Source organism: Talpa occidentalis, unplaced genomic scaffold (assembly GCF_014898055.3).
Source record: "Talpa occidentalis isolate TD23 unplaced genomic scaffold, MPIMG_talOcc4v2.1 talOcc4.11, whole genome shotgun sequence".
NCBI lineage: Eukaryota > Metazoa > Chordata > Mammalia > Eulipotyphla > Talpidae > Talpa > Talpa occidentalis.
Window position 1 is genome coordinate 59358334 of NW_023601104.1, and position 25698 is coordinate 59384031.

A 25698-nucleotide genomic window follows, 5' to 3' on the forward strand; every position below is an offset into this window, starting at 1 on the left:
GTAAAATTACATCCTGGTTATAATAAGAATCTAGGTCTTTATTGTATGCATAAGTTCACTGTACACATTAATTGATCATTTAAATATTGTGTATTGACCTTTAAGATTAAAGTTTAAATGTTTCCAGCTGAATATCTGGAATCATTTTAGCCAGCACCCCTTCTTCTTTCCCTTCCTTCAACATACACTTACCCCATAAAAACCTCCCCTCTTTTCTTTTTGAATGCAAAATTTCCTACTTTTCCAGGAGAAGATGAAGACTTTACAGGATTTGAAGCTGTTACCTATTGGCGGGGGGGGGGGGGGGTACCATAGAAGAAAAAGAATGCAGAATTATAAGCTAAAAACATGACATTGTTTATTTTGAAATAACAAACTACAAATTTTAAGAAGTCGAAAAATGCCACCAGTGTCACAAAATATAGAAAAAAAACCCAGTATTATATTAATTTCCATATAACAGTCTGTTATCATTAGCTTTCAGGGTTCTTAAATCTCCTTCAATATGGACTTTTTCCTCAGTCTATCTTCGTCTTTCCTAATCTTAACAATTTTGAAGAGTCTAGGACAATTATTTATTTGGCAGTTAATTTTAAATAATTAAAACACTGCTTAGTAACAAGTTTATATATAAACTTTTCTGTTTTGTTCCAACTCGTATTATTGGCAAAACATTTATAGTCTGTGGGGTAAGAAAGGGGGAAAAGCATCAGGGTTTCCCGCCCTCCCACTGTGCATGCGCACTCAGCCAACCGGCTTGGGGTGGCGTGCGTGGCGTGCGTGGCATGCGTGGCGTGCATGCGTGGGTGGTGTAGCGTAGCGCAGTGTGGTGTGGGGTGGCAGAGCCCTACAGAGTACGATGACGACTAAAAGCGGAGACCGTGAAGACACGAACAGGCCTGCTGGAACCGGTAATGGACCCACCCGGGAAGGGTTGGTTGCGCGACAAGCCCTAAATGAAAGAACATAAGCAAAATATTTAACACAGAACTTGGCCTATGTATGTTGCTTGATAAATAATAGTTCTCTCCATTTCTATCTTCCTTCCGTGTATTGCTAAATTTCTCTCACAGTTATCAATTTTGTTCTATTTGGCTCCTTCCTACATCACTCCAGGGAAATTATTATGGCTGAAGTAAGCCTTTGATGCCCTCTGAATGTCTAGGTTCAAAAATATTGTTCTCATTCTTGAACTCTTTGCCAATTCAAAGACTTTACTATATTCTCAGGTCTTTGAGTCCATGAAAATACATAGTGTCAGTTATGTCGTAACAGCTTACCTGGTCTTGGCATTTCTCCCATGCTCTTTTCTGTGAGTGTTCTAAGGCATCTCTCCTTGACTGCACACTGTTTCCTTCATTTTCTGGCAACATGGTCTGTTATGTAATGGATGCTGGGTCCCACCAATTGATACGTTGAATCCCTAACCCCCAATGTGATAGTAACAGGAGGTGGGGGCTTTGAAAGTTAATTATATTTAGATGAACGCATATAGCTGCTGGAATGAACACTCTTATGGGAAGGGGCATCAGAGTTTCCTTTCTTCAGCCTGTGAGAATATGGTGACATGGTGGGCTTCTATAAGCCAAGAACTGAACCTCTACCAAGGCTCTCTTTTTTTTTTTTTTTAAGATTTATTTATTTATGCATACAAGAACTGGTATGCAGGCCAGAGATGCAGGGGGTGAGAGGATTCACCAGAGACAGAGTGAGGAGCAGAACAGGCAGATCTACTGCAATATAGTGGACGAGACAGGAAAGGTCTGCTGTGCCATGTGGGCTGCTCCCTGGCCTGGTATTGAACTCATGCTGCGGTGGCTGGATTAGCTTCATAGTGCTGCATCGTAACCCCTTGTGCCACTAGGGAGGCCCACCACCAACACTCTCCTAATAAAGTAAAAGTTGATGCCATAATCTTGGACTAGCCTTCAGAACTCCATGAAATGTCTATAATTTTAAGTTACTAAATCTATAGAATTTTGTTATAGCAGCCTGAGCTAATGAAGACATACTCTGTAGCATTTTCAATTAGTATTAATTTTTCTCTTATTAGCCCAGTGTTGTATATCCCACTACTCAAGTTAATATAGAGAAATAAAGATTTTATTCCCCTCTTTGCTTTTATCCCCCCTCTATTTGTTCTGACCTTTCAATTAATAACTATATTCTGATGATCTCCTGGTCAGCTGTTTGAAAATGTTATATGGATGTTTCTCCTGTTAATTATCTGTTCTCAGCGCATTTTTCACCTTCTCTGGACATAAACTTCTATCAAAAAACTGCAAAAGCTCCTATCAGAGCTGTAATGCTGTGGGGTTCCCAATATGGAGACATTTTTCCTCAACTTATTTCATATACTTTAGCCCATGTGAATTTTTAAACATCTGCTTTTAATGCATGCTGAGAACTTTTGATTGAGAATACGCTTTATGAAAAAGATAAATCTCATAGAGAAGAAAATATTTAAAGGAAAAGACTTTTTCCTTGTGATGGAAATTCTTAGAATCTACTCTCAACAATTTTCATGTGTATTGAATACTGCTAAAATTTAGGACAAAGCTAGACAGGGTCCATCGCTTTTAGAAAATCATTGTTTTAATATTAATTATTTGCAGTGGGAGGGTTATTAGTAAGAAACTTGAGAACAGTCAAATTATGCCACTCTCTTCCACAGATTTATTATAATTTTGTTTTCAGTTTGTCATTCCAATGCTTCTGTTTTTGATAACTGAGGTCTGACTTATCTATAAGGAATAAGCAGGGCCTCCCTGGTGGCACAGGGGTTAAAGATAGCGCTATCAAGATATCACCAGCCACTGCAGCACTGGTTAGATCCCTGCCCTCCAGGGAGCAACCCACGTGGTGAGCAGACCTCTCCTGCCTCGCCAGCTGCTCCCCTCAGCAGTGTATTTCAGTACATCTGCCTGTTCTACTCCCCACTCTCTCTGGTGAGTCCTCTCACTTCCACACACCTCTGGCTTACACCCCAGAACTTGTATGCATAAATAAATAAATCTTTAAAAAAAAAAGAAGAGACATTAAAAAAAAAGGAATAAGTAAACCCAAGGTTGTTTTTTCCCCACTATTATGAACAAATTGTATTGACTTTTTTTAATGAGGATTTCCCCACATATTAGAAACAGACAATATTAAAAATGTGACAAATGTAGCAAATGTTGACTGGCTGCTTTTACTTTTCAAGTGATCAAGCAAATAATTCCTTGCTGACCACGGGAGTTAAGGAGGACAAACTCATTGAGAATAAATTCTTGAGATGTACACCCATTCCCCTTGCATAGAGTCAGTGCTTAATTCACGTGTGTAGTGAGATGATAAAATAAAATAACCAGGTATGCACTTTTCTTTCCCTGTGCAATCAGACACTCACATCATCTCTAGGATAATAAAATTATTACAGCAGGATTGCAACGAAAATCATCCAGTTGACACTTTGTTTCAGAAAGTCTCTGAAAGTAAATCAGTTTGATTATTCTGAAAGTCAAAGATTTTGATTTTTTTAAAAAAAACTTATTTGACTAGAGGAAAAATTGACCTTGAAAATAATCAAGGCAAGTTTGTTGACAGGTTAGGAATAAGCATAAAATAAGACTAATACCACCTAGACCTCGTGGAACTTATGTGCCATCATTTAACCTGGAAGGGGGCAAGAAGAATTTCATGGTTGTTAGGACTGGCAATAAAGGGACTTAATTTGAGGGGCTATTTCAATAGACAAAGACAATAAACCCTGAGAGGTTTATCTGTATTCTTTTTCTCAATGTTAGAGTGAAGCAGAGATTAAGATATGTTTAGTGTCATGGAACTTACTGCAACATTTTGCCCTATCTGAGCAGCCATGACAGCTGTTCTGGTGTGTCTAGCGACCATCATCATTAACAGGCACCTGCATGATTTTTGCTTATGGACTGTTCCTTAGATGAGGTGCCTGACTGAGTTTTAAGAATCAATGAGTGATCCAGATCACCCTATGGGGATATCTCATTTAAATCAATAAGTAGATAAATCTACAAAGCAGAAAATTATTTGTTTTGTTCATAGAGAGTAATAAAGGGAAGTTACTATGTTCTATGGATATGGATTGTGCTGAAAACTCCACTATATGTGCAGCCTTGTTTCAGAGAGAAATAAAGACCTCTTTTTCATACTAGTTCACTATTATATTTGCTGTGAGGGTTAATACAAAGTCATTTCTATGATATCTTCCCATAATTTACATAAAAAATGTTTATAGACAATTTTGGGAATTCATCACTTAGAAAAAGAAACATTAGAGAGGGCTCTGCCCTGTAGAGCTTACAGTCTCTTTGAGAAAGTAAACATTAAAGATTGAGAAATGTATAATTCAGACATTTGTAAGAGCTCAAGAGGGAAGTTATGTTGTTCTTGGAAAGTGTACATAAGAATTTAGCTTAGAATGGGAGGCTCAAGGAATATTGTCCTCATTCCAAGGTCTTAAAGAGGAGTTAGAGTTCCTTGGGAATAGGTGCAGGGAGGAACAGAGGCCAGGTCAGGGAAGGGGAGTGTTCCAAGTAGAAGAGGAAGCCTGATCAAATGTCTTAATGTAGAGAAAAAAGCAGTAAATTGAAGACCCTGAAGGAAAGCCAGCGTGCCGGAACCAAGTAGATAATATGAAAGTCATGGTTAGTCTTGAACACCTCTCAGGGGCCAGACAATGCAAAAACTTGCATAATGACTTAAGAATTTTCATCTTAATCCTAAAAGTAGTGTGAAGGTGATGGTTTTTAAACAGCAGAGTGAAATGATTAACAGTGGATTTTGAAAAGATCATTGTGTGTCTTGCAAGTAAGAGGAAAGAATTGGTGAAATAAGAGATACTAGAAGGGATGGTGGGAGATAAATTAGGAGACAGGAGACAGATTCTCAGTGAGAGATGATGAGAGCTTAGACTAAGAGGTTGATACAAAGATGGTCTGAAAGGCACTGGGAGAGTTTGTCATAGAGAAATGATAGAGCTGCCCAAGTCACTTGTAGTTTCACAAGATAAACAAATGGAAATGTGGCAACATCATTTAAAAAAGAAGGAATACTGGAGATGATTCAAGGTATGGAAGGACTCTTAAGTTCATTATTCAGCATATCATCTTGAGATTCTTTTTAGATATCCAAAATATAAATGTGTGTGTTTGGAGCTAAGTTGGCAAAGTCCCTTAACCTCTTATGCTTCTTATTTATTCTGACTTAACTCATACTCACAATACTTCTGACACAGGTTGTTATGGGTTTCCCATGAAGAAATTGTCTGCTATGCTAACTCCATGTCCTATAAATTAACTAAGTTATTAACACTACCTACCGGAGGATCAGATCCCACAGGTTAAGGGTTCAGTCCCAAGAGGCTGCCCCTAATTCAGGTGCCAACAGCAAAGTTGTTCCTGTGCTTCCAACACATGGTATTCCATGACCCCCTCCTGAGTTTTAACTAATTTGCTAGAGAACCTCACAGAACTCAGGGAATCACATTTGCGAATTTGTTAAGGGATTTGATGACGGAAACAGACAAAGAGTTAGCTGAAGAGATACAAAAGGAGAGGCCTGGGGAAGTTCCCAGCACAGGAACTTTTGTCCTTATGGAGTGGGGGAGAATTATCCTCATGGTGTGGATGTGTTGACAAGCCAGGAAATTCTTGGACCCTGGACTTTTGGGATTTTTGTGGAGATTTTCTCACACGGGCATGATCATGTATTAACTCCATTTTCAGTCTCTCTCCCCTCTAAGGAGAATGAAAGGCAAGGCTGAAAACTCCAAGTTTCTAATGATGGTTTTGTCTTTTTGGTGACCAAACTCCCATCCAGGAGGCTGTGGGAGCCCAACTTGTGTCACCTTCCTAGAACAAAATATGCTCTTAGTTCTTTTATCACTTAGGAATTTGCATGGATTTTAGAAACTCTGTGAACAAACAGAGGTAAAGACTAGTCTTCATAATTTTAATTATTTCATAGGCACCTAAAGGAAAGGTCTGGAATGAATTTAAAAGTTATAGTACAGATGGCAAATGAAGCAGAGACATGGATGCATGTCCTCTGGAAAGAGTGAAGTGTACATAAAGGAGACCAGAGTCTCAGGAATTCTAACATTAAATGAAAAATTTGTCTGTTTGGGGGAAATATAACAGCTATACATGAAATGCCATTGCCAATGCTTTATTGCTTGTAAGTCCTTAACAAATTTTTCATCTGCATGCTAATATTTCTAATACACTATTACCCAAATATTTCATATTTATGTCTATGTCATACTCTTCTTTCCCTGACTTCCATTTACTGATGTAAAGAAAGGATTATATCTTTATAGCTCTTGAATTCTCCATGGAATTTCTTAAAGTCTTCCAGTGTGAGGGTTTAGTTTCCTTTTAGCACCTGCTGTTTCCATTGGTCCAAAAAACTCTTCTTGCCAAAGTCCATCCAAGATGCTATCCTCACTGGTCTCAGCCTGTCATGCTGTCTGTGTCTGTCTATTACTGAGGCTTGGCTGCTCAGCCATTTCGGACACACTCCTTTTAATGCAAGTTCTGTCAGAACTGTCACTTTTTCCTGTAGAAGCTGCTTTCACCTATTGTTGCTACATACTCCGCTTTCTGAATATCAGAGTAAGAAAGTTTCACTTGTGCCTTTATTGCAGACTTTTGGCCCTAGTCTCAAGGATGAACAAAATAGGTTAGGGCAAATGATAACCTGAATGGTTTTCTTTGGAATTATCCTTCCCTTCCAGTACAAGCCAACATCTCACCTTGCAGGATACAGCACAAATGGAATATAGTTTCCTTAGAATGACTTCTTTCCAAGGAAAATTCACAACGTTTATGAAAATGGGTTCTAGGGAAAGATTTCTCTGCAAGTTTTCAAAAAATGGCTGAATCCTAGAATTATTTAGATTACCATCCAGCTAAGTCAACAGTTACTACTTGTTACCAATTTCTCTCCTGCTTTACTTTAACTATCCAGTGCTTAGAAACTCAGCTGATTGTGGTTTCTCTCATAAACTGCTTATGTTTAAAAAAGTGATCACTTATATATCCCTGATAACCAAAGGCAAACATTTTTTTTTGTTATGAAATTTTCCCATAGATATCTTATTATGGAATTATCATTTTTATTATGTCCGATTCTATTCCCTCTCTGCTCTAGCTCCACTACCATGAGAGTGTATCATTGTGCATCTTTGTTAACTTTCAGATAGAAAAGAACACATGCAAAGGGAAGCAGTCCCAAGTGTGTCTCTCAAGACCCAAACTAGTTGGTCACCAAGTCTAGCTATTACTACAGACTGCTGAATACTGTACATATTTGCACATCCAGTGAGCAAAATAATATCTGCAAACCCAAAAGTATGATAAGTACAGAACATGAGGGCCTCCCTAGAGGTGCAAGGGGTTAAGACACAGCCTTTGAAGCTATCCGCAGCCACTGCAACGTGAGTTTCACCCCCCTGCCAGGGAGCTACCTGCATGGCACAGCAGACCTCTCCTTTTTCACCTGCTGCTCCCCTCATCAGTGAATTTTGGTCAGTTTGTCTGTTCTGTTCCCCACTCTGTCTCTGGTGAATCCTCTCACCCCTTACACCTCTGGCCTGTACCTGGTTCTTGTGTGCATAAATAAATAAATCTTTAAAAAATAAGTATAGAATATGAGTTAATTTCTGTGTTCTGAAGAGTGCTAAAATACTTAAGATGCCTAAGGGGTGACAACAGAGCCAGGTAAATCATCTGGGGATCTAGGCCTCTCTCACATCAACAAAAGCAGCATTGCTTCCTCCTGTTTTGCAAGGAGTTACCCTAAGATCCTTCACCCCTTACCTCTTTCTCTCTTGGTTCTTCCCTTTCTCAGTCTTTCCTGTAGACCCGCCTGTGTTTCTTCATTCCTTTTTCCTGTGTTCCCTTCCTTCCTTCTTTTAATTCCTTCTGTCTTTCTCCTTTTCCTCTATAATTCCTTCTTTTTTTCAAATCTGAGTTTGGAGAAAAAGCTTTAAAATCATAATATATTAAATACCAATCAGTCATGTAGTCTTCATTTTGAATAATAGATGTTTAGCATTCTTTCATATTTGTTTTCAAAAGAAATAAATCATTATGTATAAAGCTACAGGCCCCTTTGCTATCATGCCTTCTTCTCATCTCAACTCACTCTCTCTCAGACACAGAAAACTATTTTTTATGAATTGGCAAAAATTCTTGGTATTCTTTCTGTTGTTGAAAAAAATATATATGCAGTCTGTGAAAAAATATTCAACAGGTCAAAAATTACCCAATGAAAAAATCAGTCTTCCTTCTGTTACTGATTTATAGCCCTTTTCCCTTAATAATAATCTGCATCTTTTCAGAAGTATTCTGTGCTCGTATTTTTAGTTGAAAAGTTGTAATATGCAATTTCTTAGACACTGCTTTTTCACTTACTATGCCTTAGAGATCTTTCTGTATATAGATTTATAACATTATATCAAGTAACTTCTTAGTTTCTATTGTAATGATGTTACATAATTTATTTACTAGTTCTCCATTGATAAACATTTATGTTGCTTCCACTCTTTCGCTATTATAAGCAATTTACAGTCACTAGCTTATCGGTTTTATTGTTCTCTGTGGAATAAAGTTCTAATAGTGAAGTTTCTAGTTAATATGTTTATGGATTTTTACTGTTGGCAGATATGGTGAATATGCTCTTTGAAAGGTCACATCAATTTACACATCTCAGATATACACAGAAATACACACAGGTGTGTGTTTTCTTTTCCACCATTTTAACAACATTTCAGACTGTTAAAATAAGATTTCATTTTTAAAGAGAGTGTTTATTCTAAAGCACATTAGAAAACAACATGCACAATAAAAAATATCAATAAATTAGAAGCAGCAGACCTGGGACTTATTGAGACATTTACATGTTTAGCAGTTTGATGCTGGGAAAATCATTTAATCTATTAGTTTATTTTATTAATATACATAAAGGATTTTTAAATTATTAACATATAGAAAAATGCATGTACCTTACATACACTGTACCATGTTTCCACAAATGTGTAAAGTTACCCTGTCAATCAAGACATAGAATATTTTTATCTCCCCAGAAAAATTGCACCCAACTGCAAATTCTATCACTGCAGGTTAGCTTGCTTTTAAAAATTCATATTATTACAACTATATAAATGAAATTATACAATATTTATTAGTTTATATATCTATCACTCAGTAGTGTGTTCCTTCCATCACTGAGTAGGGTGTCATTGGATAAATATACCATAACTTGTTAATTCATTCTTCTCATGTACATTTGGTTTATTTCCAGTTTGGGTATATGTTGAATAAAAGTGTCATGTGCATTCAGGCTTGAGCTTTTTATTTGGGGATTATATGCACTCATTCTCTTGGATATATATCTAGAAGCAGAATTGCTAGGTCATAGGATAAGGGTGTGTTCAGATCTTTAAAGAACTGCCAAACACTTTATAAAAGATGTTCATTATACAGTCCACCAGCAATATATGTGAATTCAAGGTGAAATTTGGTATTTTCAATCTTTTAAAAATTTAACCAGCCTAATAGTTGTGAAATGGTATCTAATGGTTTTTAATATACATTTTCTTGAATTATCAGTGATACCCTATATCTTTTAATATACTTATTAGTTCTCCATACATCTTATATTGCAGTTTCTGTTAAAATACCCAATTTTAAGTAAGTATTGTTTTTAGTTTGGGTTCATGTGGGTTTCTTACATGGTCTGGAAATAAGTCCTTTGTAATATATTTAATAATACTTTCCTCTCAATCTGTAGCCCCAGTATTTTCTCAGTGGTATCTTTCGCTGAGCAGAAGACTTTGTGTTGAATATATCCAGTTTACCACTTTTTATTTTTGTGGTATGATATTTTGTGTCCAGGAAATCATTACGTACCTAACTTGTGAAGACATTCTCTACATTTTTTTTTTCTTGGCAGATTTATAAGTTTTACCTTTTATGTTAGGCCAGCGATTCATTTTCAAATTAATATTTAGGAATAATATGAGATAGGAACTAAGTTTTTTTCTCAATGTTATCCAGTTATTCATGTTGCTTTTCTTTTTGGTGGAAAAGACTTCCTTTCCCTATTGACTTCCTTTGGTGCTTTTGTGAAAAATCAATTGAACATATACAAGTGGATTCATTTCTGTACTCTCCCTTTCTAACTGATCTATTTAACTGTTCTCACGACCTTACCACATTGTCTTGAATAGTGTAGCCTAAAATGAACTTTAAAATCAGGTAGGGTTAGTCTTCCATCTTTCTTTAAACTAGATATTTTAAAATAAAACTGAGCTATTCTAAAGATTGAATAAAATGTGCTAAATAATATTATCTTTAATAAAGAATTATACAAGTGACAAGTGTTGTTAGACTTAAGTGAAAAGAAATATAGGATATTTAAGAGACTACATATATTTTATGAACAAAGTCAGATTATCTGAGTTTGCATCCTATGCCCTCTGCTTGCTAATTGTATTTTACTGTAAGAATGTTACATTCAGGTGTCTTTGTTTCAGCATGTTTGGATAATTGCATCTATCTCCTAGGGCAGTTTAGGAGACAAAATTAATTTAATCGATGCTGAGCACATTGGAAAATGCCTGGCACATTGTGAGTGTTAAATAAATATTCTTATTACATTACTTATCTATTGAGATTAACAATGTACCCAAAACTTAATACCTGAAGGCAACATTCACTTATTACTTCACAGTTTCTGTGGGTCAGGTTCCTCTCCTCTCATACGCTGACAATCAGGTGGTAAGCTAGGGTTAGGGTCTCTTGTAAAGACTTGGCTAGGAGAGGAGCCAGGTCCAGCATCACTCTTGGGGTTGCTGGCATGAACCAGCTCCTCATGGGCTGTTGGCCCACAGGCCTCAGTTGATTGCTGCTTGTTCATCTGAGGCTGCCCTCAGTTCCTTGCCATGTGTCTCTTGAATACAGCATGTTGCTTCATCAAAGTTGGCAAACCAAGAAGGGGTGTGTGTGTGTGTGTGTGTGTGTGTGTGTGTGTGTGTGTGTGTGAAATACAGAGGGGGGGTAAGGGGGAGAGACTGCTAGCAACATGAAAGTCATATTTTGAGCCTAATATTGGGAGTGACATCACATTACCTTTGCTGCACTCCATTGGTAGGAACCAAGTTATTGGGTCTGGCCTTCCCTCAAGGGGAGGAACACAGAAGGATGACAGGAATCCCTGGGAGTCATCTTAAAAGTTGGCTTACCACACCCATGTAGAAGCATTAAAAATATTTAAGTTTGTTATTTTCACTACTTTGTATAATAATTTTAATACATAAAAGATAAATTATTTTATAAAATTCTCTTAAACTGTAAACAAATGGTATATGTTACAAATATTTCATATACATCATAAATAAATATACTTTAATGTCTTAGTATAAATTGCAGCCCAAAAATGAGACTATAAAACTAGCGTTACTATTTTTTTCAGTTTGAGTGATAATTGTTTAGTTTTGTGTTTCAACTCTTATTTCATATTCAACCCATGCCTTTTCTATAATGCCACTGTTAATTGTTTTCTCATTAAAGATTTATAAAATTTCTTAATTTTTAAAAGGTTATTTTTTCTTCTGATCCATTATTGTTTTGGTTCCAAATACAACCTGTGGTTTTGAGACAACTAACATACTAGCATTGACCTATCAAGGCCAAAATTTACTGTGCCTTCATAGAAAACACAATGGCTTATTCCTGGTTAATTAAACTCATTTACATAGTTTTGACTATAATGTTTTTTAATATCAATTAACCTTGTGATTGTTCCTTTTTGAGGGGGGAGGGAGTCCCAATGTAAGTCCCAGTGTTTCATCGTTGCCATTATACATACAGACATCTTTTTTTTTTTCTGTTTATTTAATACATTGACAGCTGGCACTGTATAGTTTAAGTTACACAGAATAATTATTTGACTTAGGTATATCACAAAATAATCACCACAAATTTAGTTTACACTCATTGTCTCATAGAGATAACAAACACAGAAAAAGAAAATATTTTTCTTGTGATGAGAACTCCTAGGGTGGACTCTCTTAACAATTCTCATATGTACTGAGCACCTAAAGTTTAGGACAAAGTTAAAGTAAAAAACAGTTGTTTTAATATAAATCATTTACAATGGGAGGTTTGTTCAGAACACTCACATGAATGCTACCCTCTTCAACAGATTTATTATTATTTTGTTTTCAACTTGTCTTTCCAGTGTTGCTGATTTTTGATAACTTCGGTCTGATTTCTCTTATCTATAAAGAAAACCAAGGTTGTTTTTGTTTTTGCCATTATGAGCAAACTCTACAGAACTTATATTTAATGCAATGTAAATGCTGTGTAAATATTTTTCAAACTATTGATTTTGATATTGATTAGGAGAATATTTAAACTTTCTAAGTAATAAAACTTATTAATTTTCACATATAGTTTGTTATTGTTGTTTTGCAGTTATAGTTTTTTTTAAAAGATTTATTATCCATTTATGCATACAAGAAGTGGGGTGTAAGCCAGAGGTGCGGGGGTGAGAGGATTCACCAGAGACAGAGTGGGGGCAGTGGGCTAGATAGGAGAGGTCTACTGTGCCATGGTGGTTAGCTCCCTGGTGGGGAGCTAACTGGTGCTGCAGTGCCTGGCAAAAGCATGATTGCAGTCTTTAACCCCTGTGCCACCAGGGATGCCTGCAGTTATAGTTTTTAAACTAAAGCTATTTTCTACATTTGAAATTTTTTAAAATGTGATAAACCTGTATCTAACAATTAGCTCATGTATTCTGATGTCTTGTTAATTGTACTTATTACTTTTTCAACTTAGCCTTCATAGTTTGAAGGACATGTTAAAGGCTATCTTTAGGGTTATGTATTTGTTAATATGTGTATACATTTCTAACAATTCTTGCATTTTACATTTGAAACTATGTTATTAGGCAACTTAAATTTCTATTAATTTTACTATTTGTCAGTTAAAATCACTCTGCCTCATACAATGTCTTTGCTATGAACTTTACTTTGGAGGACATAGGGGAATATGATCATGAAGCAGCTAAACTAATGATCTGCAATTCAAAGGCATGGGCTAGAGCAGAGATTAGATGTGGATATCAAGTACATAAAAATGTTAGATGAAGCTTGGGTGTGAATTCAGGGCAAGATAAAGGGACAAAGGAACCAAGGGACATACTTTTAGAAACATCAATATTTATTTGATGTTTAAAAAGGGATAGCAAAGGAGACTACCTCAAGTAAATAGTAGAGCCAGGAAGAAGTTTGGCAAAATAATAGCGTCAAGAGAGACCACATCAAGAAGGTGGCGTTTTCACCAGATGCAAAACATTTATCCTTTAATAACAGCAAGGAAGTTGACATCCACTTCTTCCTCATCTATTCATATATACACTTTGGAATGTAAAATTGAGGAGAGAGATATTTTTAACTGTTTTCTTCATAAAATTATCACCAGATGCTAAAAACTTTGCCTGGCACATCTAGGGAACAAATTAAAAATATAATCTTGCTCATTAGTAATACAAACAAAAAGTACAATAATATATGAATTCAAGACAAGTAAACTCTGATATTCAAATATTTTTCTGTATCCCATTAGATTACATTATAATTTATAGGGTTAAAAAAGATAGGCCACAAAGTAGAGCAGTTTAAAACACTTTGATTAGAAAATAATTTACTTAGAACTATTGCAAAAATATCAAATATTGATGTCACAACTTTTTTACCTTATTCCACTCTAACATTTTTATGGAGCTATTCATATTTATTAATAACATTCAATATATCTGCCCTAATGTTAGTAGTACATCAGAATAAAAGGTCCAATTCTTATAAAATGGAACTTACGATGAAATGACAAATGAGTGATTGTTATATCGAAATTTTGTCTTTTTTTTGCAGATTATTAAAAGTAAAAAGTAAAACCTTTGTAGTTAAACTAAAAGGATAGATTATTATAAGCTAATTTTATAGAAATCCATTAAAATAGTAAATTCTTCAGTAATTATTTAAACAGAGGAAGATAAACAATTATCAAAGTCTGGTTTTTAAATGGCATAAACTTTTACATAAAATTTCATATTAATATAAGAGTAAGTTGCTGACTATAATGCACATATGAAAAAAGAATGGCTGCATATTAATGTAACATAAAATTGTCTGTTTAAGGTATTTTTTAAGACTGTATTTAAACTAATTCGTATTTTTATGAAATGTCAAATTTTTTTAAGATTTATTTATTTATTTATTAAAGATTTATTTATTCATTTATACTAGAACTGGGATACAGGTCAGAAGCGCGGGAGGGTGAGAGAATTAACCAGAGACAGAGTTGGGAGCAGAACAGGCAGACATACTGAAGACACTGCTGAGGGGAGCAGCGGGCCAGTCAGGAGAGGTCTACCCCACCAGGTGGGAATCTCCCTGGCCGGCCAGGAATAGAACCAGCGCTACAGAGGCTGCGGACAGCTTCACAGTGCTGCAGAGGCTGCGAACAGCTTCACAGCGCTGTGCTCAACCCGCTGTGCCACTGGGGAGGCCCTGTCAATGACTTTTTTAAAATAAACTTCAGAAAACACAAATAAAAACTAACTGTGTTGCATGTATTCAATGATGCACACTTGAAACTTATAGTGTTACAGTGCAATATCACTCCAACAAAAAATATTTTTTTAAATGTTTCTTAAGGTATCAGTCGGTTTGAGAGTCTGTTGCCTTCTTGAAAATATGCTGCTCTTGCATTTGAAGTCTTCCAGGGAATGAAAATAAGAATAAATTATATATATATTTATACATAAATATGTTTATGAAATGATGTTGATCTAACCATTGAAAGTGTTTTCTTTGAAATTATATTTAGAACCTGTGACATATTTGTTCTAGAAGTAGAGTTAAAGATGGTAAAGATTTACCATTCCAACGTTTAGAAATAATGGAGAGTTTCTACATGCTAAGCCTGATTGACATTTTGATCTTGTGAAATGAATTATGCATTAAGATCATCATTAATGCAGAGGAAATAAATTCCATTGGCTTCACTGTGGTGTTAAAGCATATATTCTTTTGGGCATCAGATATCTTCAAGTTTTCTTCCTGGATTTTGGTATATGTATTTGCATAAACCTATATACCTATGTCTCCATTCTGGCAACTATTTTCATTCGGAATGATTTGCTTTACTTCCCTTAGAAGGGGAAAATGAATGTTTATATCAAAAGGTGAAACATGATATTCTATAAAATATTCAGTATGTTTGTGGTGTTCTCTAAAATACTCTGTAGGGGGCCTCCCCAGTGGTGCAGCAGTTGAGCGCTGGGCTGCGAAGCTGCTCGCAGCCTACGCAGTGCCGGTTCGATATCCCTGGCCACCAGGCGAGGGTCCCACATGGCACACAGACCTTTCCTGCCACGCCCACTGCTCCCCTCAGCAGTGTACTTAAGTCCTTCTGCCTGTTCTGCTCCCCGCTCTGGCTCTGGTGAATTCTCTCACCCTCCAGCACTTCTGACTGTACCCGGTGCTTGTGTAAATAAATAAATCTTAAAAATAAAATAAAATAAAATACTATGTAGGCCCATGATTTTCTAAATTCAAATGACTGACCACTGTTCTCATAGTCTATTTCCTTAGTGAACACTTCAGATCTGACATTTCTAATATATTTTTTAAAGATTTATTTATTTATTTATATAAGCATGGGGTATAGTCAGAAGCACGCGGGAGGGTGAGAGAGAATTCACCAGAGCCAGAGCAGGGAGCAGAACAGACAGACAGATGAAACACACTGCTGAAGGGAGCAGCGGGCGCAGCAGGAGAGGTCTGCGCGCCATGTGGGATGCTGGCGGCCTGGGATCAGACTGGCGCTGCAGAGGCTGCGGGCAGCTTCATGGCCCAGCTCTCAACCGCTGCACCACTGGGGAGGCCCTCTAATATTTTCATCAGTATTTGAATTAATTTGTTTTATGGACCTTACTGACTGCATCCTTTGTAATTTTTGCACTTTTGTGCTGGTTACATTTTTTTATACCTAACATTACTTTATAGACTTTTCAAACAAATTAATTATCTCACATGGGGGCCTCCATGGTGGCCTAGTGGTTAAATCTCAGCACTACACTTCCAAGGCCCGAGTTCAATCCCCAACAAAGGAGCCAACTCAAATGGTGCAGCAGACCTCTCCTGTCTCTCCCACTTCTCCCATTGGCAGTGTATTTCAGTAAATCCACTTGTTCTGCTCCTTACTCTGTCTCTGCTGAATCTTCTTACCCCCCTGTACCTCTAGCCTACACCCCAGTTGTTCTATGCAAAAAATATAATTGTCTCACGTGGAAATTTTTTTACAATTACACAAATTATAAAATCTTTTCCTCGCACAATAAACAGCATCTCATTCTTATGATCATTAATATAAGAATAAATGTTTAAACAATTCCACATTTATAAATTTTATGTACCTAACTTTCATAATATTAAAAGAAAAAATGCTAAAAATTTTAATTTTTACAACATTGAGTTACAGAACTATTAGGCAATAGTGCTTTAAAAACATTTAAGCAATTGGAGTATTTGGACTCGGTGGCCCTTAAAGTCTTATCAAACATTACTTTCATAAAATTTATAATGAAATTGTAATACTACCTTTCTTTTTACTTTTTTAAATTTTTATTTATGCATACAAGAGCTGGGGTGCAAGCCAGAGATGATGGGGGTGAGAGGATTCATCAGAGACAGAATGGGGAGCAGAACAGGGAGATCTACTGAAATACACTGCTGAGGGGAGCAGCAGGTGAGACTGGAGAGGTCTGCTGAGCCATATGGGTCAGCTCCCTGGCTGGTCATCGATCTCATGCTGCAGTGGCTGCAGACAGCTTCACAGTGCTGCGTTTTAACCCCTTGCACCACCTGGAAGACCTACCTTTCTTTTTTCATAAATTATTTATTTCCATTTGAGATCATTTTTGCACACTCCCATCAAGTATTACCACCACAGCGCATCCACCACCAAACTCACTCATACCCTACTACCATGTAATCCTCACAACGGCCCTGAAAGGAAGCATTATTACTTTTACACATGAGAGAACTGGAGATTAGAAAAATTTAACAGATTGTACAAGGGTCAATGACATGTGGAAAGAGCTGGGTTTATAATCTTGGTTACAATTTTATCTAATACAATATTGTAAAATCAGGGAGTAGGAATTATGACAGACATCATTTCCTAAGCCATTTTAACTCTAATACTTTAAGACTCGAATATAGTGTCACCATTCAGTGATTGAGTAGTCTGTATATTAGTATCTTCAAGCTCATGCATTGTTTGTGAGCTATTTTATTCCATTTAGAGTAACTGTAACTATTAAGAAGTGTCTTCTTAGGTGCTCTGAAGTCTACCTTTTCATGGGCTTCAATTCCAAATCTATGTGCTTTTCCATGTGTAGGTCTCTTTCTTTGTATTTACATAATAACATATTTATTTAAATAGAGGAAATACAACATTTAGGCAAAGCATACAGTGTTTACTTTGCATTGGTATTATAACTTCAAAAAAACCCTTTTTCCAAAAATTATCATTGAAAACAGAAGTACTAACACAAACACTCATTATCATTTGATCTGTCCTGGCAAATATCTTTGTAAGATAAAAGATTATAACAACTAGCCTAGTCATAATTCAGAAAACTAATAAACTAAAGTTTCTTTCAGAATTGAGGCTCAGTTGGCAACTGAATATCAATACAGAGCAGAAATCAGAAATATGTGCAGAGTAAAAGGTATGTCATAGACAAAAACAGTCTACACAGAATTCTCACCATATCTTTTTTTTTAAAGATTTATTTATTTGTGCATACAAGAGCTGGGGTACAGGCCAGAGATGCAGGGGGTGAGATGATTCACCAGAGACAGAGTGGGGAACAGAATAGGCAGAGTGACTGAAGTACATTGCTGAGGGGACCAGCGGATGAGCCAGGAGAGGTCTGCTGTGCCATGTGGGTTGCTCCCTGGCCAGCTGGGGATCAAACTCATGCTGCAGAGGCTGTGGATTGCTTCATCTTGTGGTGTTTAACCCCTTGCACTACCAGAGGGGCCCAGAATTCTCACCATATCTTGAGCAGTAAATTGCAAAGCTAAGATGAAAGTCACACAGAGGTCTAGAGCACGTCTCTGGGGGAGAACCATCAGTTAGGTTTGGCCAAATACATAGTAGGCAACATGTATGTCCATAAAAAGCAACCAGAGAAGTATAATGGACCTGACAACAGAACCGCTTATGTTAAAACAAAAGAAATTTTGCAGCAGACACTTAAGACATTCATTCTTGGATATTGTGCTTTCAAGAAAGCTGTTAGTTCCTGATGCCAAAACAAGGTCTCACTCTATATGGGTAGCCAGTTAGAAATAAAAAGCAAATGGAGGTATCTAGTCACTGGATTGTAATTCATCTCAATATATCAATCAACTTCTTAAACCCAGTAGAAAGTGACAAGACAATGGTAGAGCAACCAATTTGAGAGACTGATTTAGAAATTCAGTTATCTATCTATCATCTGCACTTACATCTGTGAGTGTGTATAACATATCTAACTCATTTATCTATTTTCTTAATCTTAACGAATTTTTAAACTTTTCTCCATTATTTTAGGGTAGTATGTTGCTTCATTCAGGAGACAAATTTTAGTTTTGGGGATGGAAATGTATTTCTATGTGTCTGTGGTCTAAAGCAACAATTAATTGAACTATCAGTATACTTAAAAGTTCACAATGTCTATAAATTATGAGCTGCTTTAGGTAAAAAAATGTGTATTATCTGAAATACAGTAATAATCACTAAGTTATAGCTCATGCCCAAATGTGCATAATATTTTTATATTCTCATTTGATCAATGATGGAACCAGAAGGACACTTCCCATTTTGCCTCTATAATATCACAGAAGACAATAAAAGTTGAATATAAGTAAAATAACATTTTAGGTCAAATTATAGTATTTATTTACTCAAAAGAACGTTAGGAATCCTTAGCAAACACAACGATGAGTGAGAAAGCTGAGCTATAGTACACAGAGAAGAGTGCTGTTTCATCACTGTTTTTATGTGATGCTATTACAGGCAATAAGGGGAGCTAAATGTGATTCTCTCCATTTCTTTTTCAGTTCTCCTAGTCTCTAATTTTATGAGTTCCTAGCAAACCATAGACTCTTCTGGGAAAACACTACTCCATTTTAATGGAAATATGAAAATTAAAAGAAAAATTATAAGTAATCATATGCAATACACACACATTTCTCATAATTCACCATTATCCAACAGTTAATTTCAGACTGTTTTTTTTTTTTTTTTTGGCCCTATCTATGATTTCTGGTCCAGATCCTCAAAGGAAATGTTTCTCAACTTTTGTATATATTATTTTATTTAAAAGATCACAAGTTAAGGGACTCCCTGGTGGTGCAAGGGGTTAAGCGTCAGCACTATGAAGCCATCCACAATTATTGCAGCACGAGTTTGATCCCTGGCCAGGGAGGTGACCCACATGGCGCAGCAGACCTCTCCTGTCTCTCTTACTGCTCCCCTCAGCAGCGTATTTCAGTAGATCCACCTGTTTTGCTCCCAACTCAACTTCTGGTGAATCTTCTTACCCACCCCTACACTTCTGGCCTGTACCCCAGCTCTTGTATGCATAAATAAATCTTAAAAAAATAAAAGATCAGAGGTAACTTTATCATTGCATTTTTATATCTTAGAAAAAATAAAAATACTTTTGTATCTTAGAAAAAAAGAATAGTATGTAGTCAAACCTCTGTCCCATTACAAAGAAATACACTGAGTAACAATAACTGGAAGGAGCTACTGGTAGCATTGGAGGCTCAGAAAAAGTTAACAATGGGAGTCATGAAAGTACTGGAAAACTTCACCATTTGCCAAAACATTATACAAAGAATGCTTAAAAGCAAGTAGCTTGTTTTTTCTAAATCACATCCCCATGTCACTTCTGATACATCATTTTAGCTATCCCTTGTGGTTGTGCTTACTCTGTTATGATTGAATCATATTTGCTTTCATTTTAAGAACTATGACAGCCCTGGGGGAAAAATGCAACAGGAAGCAGAAAGAAATTAGTATTGAACTCCATTTTGTTCTGACTCTTATATTTTTGAAATAGGTTTCTGCAGCTTGGAAGCAGTTATACTTCAGGGTAGAATCAACTCACTTTCTACGTTGTATTTAGTTATTAGCCTTCCCTCTTAGTGCATGAGGATGATGCATGTTTTGGGATTGACTCTCGTTTTGAACTTAATATTCCAGAGAGTTAAAAACAAACAATGAGCAAAACCCCCACACATAATCGGCTTTCCCATCGTCTGTGATTAACTTCTGGAATATGATATTTGAGGGAACTTGAGTGATGCTGTGCCCACCCAGCTGTGATGGACATCTGCTTCAAAGAATTAAGAGACTTTGCAACCAGCTCGCTGTAGGTGTCACTTCTGTGCACTGGTGCAGAGGGAAAATTTGGGAAGATGAAAAGGAAACGATTAATGCAGTTTGTGTTTCAGATTCCATGCCAATTTAATAATGTGTATTAATGATGCATTTTGGCAATGAAGCTATTTAATAACCATTAAACAAAATTGCCATTACCCATTAACAGCAAACTCTGTCATAACACATTGCTTAATTCCTCATTAAATTCAACATAAAATAAATAACAGATTTCATGTGAATAGCTAAAAAGAAAGACCCCTTCATTTTATTTTCCTAAGAAAATAGACGTCTTTGGGGAAAAACTGGCCAAGTCTATAGGTTATGATTGGGGAACAAACAGAAAGCCTTTTTTTGTTGTTTAAAATTATTGTTCAGGGCCTCCCTGGTGGCGCAGCGGTTGAGCGCTGGGTTGCGAAGCTGCCCGCATCCTCTGCTGCGCCGGTTTGATCCCCAGCTGCTCCCTGGCCACCGGAGGAGGGTCCCGCATGGCACGCAGACCTCTCCTGCTGCCCGCTGCTCCCCTCAGCAGTGTACTTTGGTCCTTCTGCCTGCTCTGCTCCCCACTCTGGCTCTGGTGAATTCTCTTACTCTCCCGTGCTTCTGACTGTACCCAGTGCTTATATAAATAAATAAACAAATAAATCTTAAAAAAATAAAAAAATTATTGTTTAAAAAGTGTGAAAGAAAATGAGATTGTTCTGCTGTGATGTCTTTCAGAAAGTGCTGGTTTAATCTAAGGTTCAAATTTGCATTCCATTGCAAGGATTTCACCATGCAAGTGCAACTTAGTATTTAGCAACAAATTTAGGGGGAATCCTGTGTATGTTCCTGGAGCTCCTCCTTCAGGTGCTTCCTTCTCTTTGGTAAACTGCCTTGCACATTCCACACCCAGTACTGCACCCTTCCCCTCTTCTGGTCTCTGACTCTGCAACTCAGTGAGGTCACACTAGGGATCATCCTCCTGCCTCTCAATTTGGAAACTGCTTCCAGGTAAGCCATAGGGCTCATCTTGTTTGTTTGCTTTCCCCTTGAATCACAAGGTAGATGACCCAGGGTGCTATTTCTTAACAGCATTTGACACATTTTCCATGTTTTTAGATGTTTGTAATACTAGGAAAACTCAAGTTCTTGTTACATATCATGGTCACAGTACAATTCAATATCTATACATCCTTGATAATATTTTGTAGTTTACTGATATTTTTTACTTCAGCTGTTTTTAAAATATTTTAAAGAAATTTTTTTAATCTTTTTTTTTAAGATTTATTTATACAAGCACTAGATACAGTCAGAAGCGCTGGAGGGTGAGAGAATTCACCAGAGCCAGAGCAGGGAGCAGAACAGGCAGAAGGACTGAAGTACACTGCTGAGGGGAGCAGCGGGCAGCAGGAGAGGTCTGAGTGCCATTTGGGACCCTCCTCCCGTGGCCGGGGAGCAGCCGGGGATCGAACCGGCGCTGCAGAGGCTGACGGGCAGCTTCGCAACCCAGCACTCAACAGCTGTGCCACCAGGGAGGCCCTGTTTTAAAAATACTTTATATAGTCATTTTACATTCCAATATCTGCAACCCTTCCAAAACTAAATTAGATGTTTGTTGTTTTTACTGTCTCACTCATGATGACTTGACTTTTTTAATCTCAGTCTTTCGATATTCTGAGATCAATTTTTTTAAAAATATTTATTTATTTTTGTATAGAACAATTGGGGTGGAGGTCAGAGGTGCAGGGGGTGAGAAGATTCACCAGAGACAAAGTGGGGAGCAGAACAGGCAGATCTACTGAAATACCCTGCTAATGGGAGTAGCAGGCAAGATAAGAGGGGTCTGCTGTGCTATAGGTGGGTTAGCTCCCTGCCTGGGGATTGAACTCAGGCCTTACAGGCCTTAGCAACAATAGCAGTGATAGCACTGAGACTTAACCCCTAAGCCACCAGGGAGGCCCTCTAGGATCACTTTTATCCAGGAAGTGTTTGAAATGATTTCTGCTAGGAATTTGGTGTTGTAAGAACTGTGACCAGGCTTACTAGCAGAATGTCATTCTCAGGATCAGCTCCCTCAGGTTTCGTGTCTATAAAAAAATCACTGCTATCAATATATGTCTGTGACTAGTTCTAACTTTCCCTTTTGTATCATGTAGAATATGCACTGTTCTTTGATTTTTAGGATTCAGGTCATTTTCTACATGTCTATTAGGTATTTATTTTATTCTTAGAGATTTATTTTTTTCCCTGTAAGTACAGAAATGCATTGAAATATAGATTCTTGTGAAAAATCTAGCAGTTTTCCTCATGGGTTATGTATGTTGATTTGAAAAATTTTCTTTATGTCTTGGGTGTTCCGGTTTTATTACAAAATATTTGTGTCTAATTTTATTTATTTTATCTTGCTCCAGATTCAGTGTGCTTTTCAAATCTTATGATTTATGGTATTGAAAGTTTTATAATCATTATCCTTTCCCCCAAATGATCTATCCTATTTTAATCTATTGTCTTTTTTCCTCCATTTCTTTTCTCTTTCAAACATGTTTTAGCCTGTAAAATGCTCAGCTTATTCTCTATTTGTTAATGGTCCTTTGAGAAATGTCTTCTCTACTTTTTAAACGTTATGTCAGTGACTACAATTTGTGCTCCCAATGTATTTTTTTATTTTTTTTTTTTACAGTAATACAGCTTCTAGATGGGTAACTGTCCATCTACCTAGAGACATTTCCTAGCTTCATTGCAGCTACTTACAGTACTATCTCTGGTATATAACTAAAATTGACACATAAAACTTCTACTCATAGTCTTAAGGGAAAGGAGCGGGTCTTACTATTCTTTTTTACCAAAAAGGTGCAGTGGGGTGAAGATGTGATGGTAGAATATGGAACATGCTTACTGGGCTCAGATATACAATCTTATTGAGGATGTTATCGATAAAAATATCTGGTTTACTGACAATGTGAACTTGCCTTATCAGCCACAGCAGGAATAAATAGCTTGCATTTATGAAAGAGAAATCAACATCTATCTTATTTGAAATATCATTTATTTGGAATTTTGTTACAGCCACATAGATCTTGTTCAGAGTATATACCTAACTAATAAACCCATATATTAGAAGGTTTTTCTTTATTTGATCTATTTTTTTAATAACTTATTTGCTCTCATTTCAAATATATTGCTTTTTAATGCCACCTTTTCTCTTAAAGGTATTGATTTCTCCTTTGCTGTATATTCAATTTAAAGCTACTTATTTTATAGTCTGTATCAGACATTGATTTCAGAAGTATAACCAGCTTATTTGTGTATAATAAAATATTTATTGTAGGAATTTACTCATATATTTGTGGGACATGGTTAAACAATCTTTGGGAGATTATAGTTTCTGTGTTATTGCTGAACCTGAAATCACAAGGACAAATAGTGAGGAAGAAAATGTGGGTGTGAAGATGAGAGGAAGCAAGGATAAATTAGTACCTGCAGGAACAAGCCAGAATTTATCAGCACAGACTAGAGTCCAGGTCAGCCTGTCCATGCTTCTAAGTCTGCAGTCCCAAAGTTGGGTTCTGACTACCCCAACTTTGGGCTACCCTTCCACTTCAACAAGGACAACTGAAAATAAATGATAACCTGCATGAGTAGCAACCATGCCTAGTGCACAGACTTTCTGAGATCAAAAAGAACATACTTCCTGCTTTGCTTTACCCTTTCAAGTCCCATGAAAATATTTCCCATGGTCCCACTAACACAGACCTATGCAGGAGGGGAATTTCGGAAAACATAATTCTAGATTAGTTAATTTGGCATAATAAAAAGTCATAGTCTCTGTGCTGACCAAACTCCAAGTTTTCCCTAAAAAATACAGTTTCCTTGTATTAGCAGCCCTGTGCGATACTCTCTCACATTTAATAGGACTGACCCTTTGTGAGAAATAGGATATTGTAAAAGTGATAGTGTATGATTTAGATGGTCAGGTCATTAAAGACAATATAGCTTACTCCCTGCTTTCTTAGTTGCTCCTTCTCAGGAAAGATAGTTACCATTTTGTGATGACACCCAAGCAGTACTATATAGGAAAAAAAAAAAAAAGAAGGCCATATGAAGAAGGAATTGAAGCTTCCTGCCAACAGCCAGCACCAATTTGTCAATTATGTAAGTTAGCCACTATGGAAGCAATTCCTCTCACCACAGTGAAGTTGCTATATCTTGAGTGTTTGTGTCTCCCACCAAATTCATACATTGAAAACCTAATGCCCAAGGTGATGTTGTCAGGAGGTAAGGTCTTTGGAGGTGATTAGGTCCTGGAGATCAAGCCCTCATGAAAGGGATTAGTACCTCATAATAAGCCTCATGGAGCTCCTTTGCCTCTTCCACTGTATGTAGGTTTAGGGAGAAGGCACTGTCTAGGGAGTGGGCTCTCACCAAATCTCAAATATGCCACCCCCTGACCTTGTCCTTCCCAACCTCAAGAATTATTAAAAAATGTATTTCTATTGTTTATAAACTACCCAGTAGGTGGGTAGTTTTCTTTTGTGACAAACTAGACTAAGAGCAAGTCTTCAGCCTCCCTGGTGGCACAAGGGGTTAAGCACCGCTCTGTGAAGCAAAGCGCAGTCTCTGCAGCATGAGTTCGATCCCCAGCCAGGGAGCAACCCACACCGCACAGCAGACCTCTCTTGGCTCGCCTGCTGCTCCCCTCAGCAGTGTACTTCAGTCAGTCTGCCTGTTCTGTTCCCCACTCTGTCTCTGGTGAATCCTCTCACCCATCGCGGATCTGGCCTGTACCCCAGTTCTTGTATGTATAAATAAATAAATCTTTAAAAAAAAAAAAAAAAAGATCAAGCCTTCAGATATTTCCAGCTAGTGAGCCCTCAAGTCTTCTAGCTGATACCGCAAACAATGTGAAAAGAGACAAATCCTCCCATTAGTGTCCTGAGTAATAGAAACAGTGAAATATTATGATTAGTGTTGCTTAAGCCACTAAGCCACACTTTAAAAATACAATATTTAGTTCTCCATACTGCTTTGAATGGATTATTTCTACTTGTGTTTTTTGTGATTTTGTATTTTAAAACATTTTGGAAGGGCTTTACCTGAAATGACACTAGGTGTTTGGTAAGAGAGTGTTTATGCTCAAATGTAGAGTTTAGTATTTGTTTCTGTCAGGTGAATGTGAGAATTCACTGAT

General features: G+C 36.9%; 1 long non-coding RNA gene across 2 annotated transcripts in view; it reads left to right on the forward strand.

The window, feature by feature from the left end:
• Positions 1-814: 814 nt before the first annotated feature.
• LOC119238269 (uncharacterized) overlaps positions 815-25698 on the forward strand; it is a 43963-nt gene continuing 19079 nt past the window's right edge. For both annotated transcript variants that reach the window (XR_008549911.1, XR_005123518.2), the window contains exon 1: positions 815-911. This is a non-coding gene — a long non-coding RNA (uncharacterized LOC119238269). The remainder of the gene's footprint in view (positions 912-25698) is intronic.